Genomic DNA, 2,455 nt, shown 5'->3' on the forward strand with positions numbered 1-2,455 from the left:
TGCATATACTAATAGAGAATATATTTATTTAGTAGTATGTGTACCTTGAAATATTTATAGCATGATATGTTCTGTGAAAAGGCCATGGAGTTGCTGCTAGAACATTCTGAAATATTTATATGACTAGAACAGTTTTAGCTTTTTTTTTTTTTTTGGTGGAACTTGGAATTGAACTCAGGCCCTTAAGCTTGCCACTCAAATGCTGACTCCACTGAGCCATCTTCCTGGGTTATGAGCCATCTCTCTGGCCAGTTTTAGCATTTCTTATATAATTTTCACATCCACATTTGTCTTAGAGCTCTACAGTGAGATGTATTCAATGAAATATATAAATAGAACCACAAATATTTTAAGGAATTTACCAAGGATATCTTTCACAGTTTGGAGGCCAAGAAGTCAAACAATAGACCCTTTAAAAAGTATGAAAGGAGAAAATGTGGTGGCTATGCTGGATTAGTAATTGTCGGTCAACATGTAACATCCATTTAAACTGAACAAGTGTGGTGCTTCCTGAGTGCAGAGGACCCATCTGAAGATTGTTGCAAGTGGCATGAAAAGGAGAACTTGACAAGAAGAGAAGCTGTTGGGACCTATTGTTTATCCTGGAGGACCTTGGCAAGCTAGATTTCCTGATGAACTCAGATTTTCTCAATAGATTAGCTTGGGACCTTTTTGTTGATGACAAAGGCTACAGTTCACTTGGAGGAAGTCTTGGACCTCACTTCAAGTATAGGTTTTGGTCTCTGGAGGGGCAGATGGTACACTGTTCAGTCACCTGAAGAATCCTCTCACATTGGCTTTCCTTACAGGAGTTCAACTATTCTCATTATCAGATCTCAAGAACTCACTATTGCTGAGGATAGCTATGGTCCATTTTCTGGGAGCTCTGATTCTTATTTTGAGCATGATTTCCTGGCTCCAGTGCAGATTTCTCAGCCTGAGAGCACATATCCTTCATCTTACTGTCACAGAGTTTCTCGCTTCCACCACTGACCTGCATGAAACATTGTAGTAGGTTCTAATCCTCTGGTTGTACTTGTAGTGGGCACTGTGATGGACTCTGTGCCTTTAATTGAATTCATGCAGGACATTGCCATCTGATTAAGGCCCTCACCTGGATTTATTTGGTCTTAGTGTGCAGACAGATTTCCTGCACTCTCCTGTACTGACTCTTTTGATGACTAGTATAAATAACCTTGGAAATTATGTGTCCTATATTATATTTTTCTCCTTTGTAAATCCCTGACTAAAACACTGGCAAAACTCTAAAAGCACAAATGCTATAAAATCTGAAGTTCTGATTTTAATCGGCTACAGAATAACAATGTTGAGGCATGGAAAAGCTGAAATATTGTAATCCTTTTTCTGCCTTTTTGTTTTTCTACTCAAGTCACCATTTGAATGAATGGAATCCACCTGCATCAAGTGAGTGTAGACTTTAATGACTCTGTTGACTCAAACACCAGTCACTTTCAGAAGCGTGCAAACAGACATTGCTGGAAATAATGCTTTAAAATCAATTTGAGTGTTCTGAATATTCTCAAGTTTACATCATATTGTATAAAGAGTCTGCCAAATTACATCTATCTATTTATTACTTATGTGAAGTCCTATATGCATGCTCTCTTGTTTTTGTATTTAAAATTTTATGGGCACTCCAAGCATAAACTACTATTACAAATTGCCATCTTCAGTGCAGTTGCTTAGTCATTCTGATCTTCTGAATATGTGCTGCTTGTCATGACATGAGAGTTGCTGCTGTCCTGTCTCGTGGATAGATGATTACTTAAAAAGCAAGGGGATGGTGAATGAAGGCATGAGACAGGAAAAGGAGTGTTGCAGGACTGTCCGGCAACAAGGTTATATATGGTTAGATTTCTGGACTTATGTGTAAAAATATATAATTCTTTATTCCTAATTTAAAATATATTTTAACTTTTTTGGTCATTCTATAGAAACTTAAGGTTTAACATATCAATGCTTTATGAAAAATACTTGTTCCACGTTATCCCTAAAATGTTTGATATTCAGGCAGATTAAGAGGTTAAGTTCAACAGCCTACAGTATATGGTAATAACAATAAACTTCTATTCTAGAAGGTTAACAACCTAAGTTTGCAGGCCAAAAATTAGAGAAAAAGGAGGGCCGCAAGGAAAGCCATAATTTTGGCCCTAGCCTTCCAAGGTCAATTAAGACTCAGGACATTTGAGAACTTGTACTGTAACATCATGTAACTCAGCTGTGTCCCAAATTTTCTCATCAAGGAGATTATGAGACCAGAGAGCAAAGTGATCAATGATGTAGAGTGTGCCTAAGGTGAGTCACATGGAGAGAAATCTTTCTTTCAGGCTTTCACAGAGATCAAATTGGCTAAGCAATGGCCTTGACTCATCCACATGGCTGACACTGACAAAGGATCTACAATCTGAGGTACAGGGTCTCAGGATAAATCCTG

Source organism: Octodon degus, unplaced genomic scaffold, assembly GCF_000260255.1.
Source record: "Octodon degus isolate 3935 unplaced genomic scaffold, OctDeg1.0 scaffold00063, whole genome shotgun sequence".
NCBI lineage: Eukaryota > Metazoa > Chordata > Mammalia > Rodentia > Octodontidae > Octodon > Octodon degus.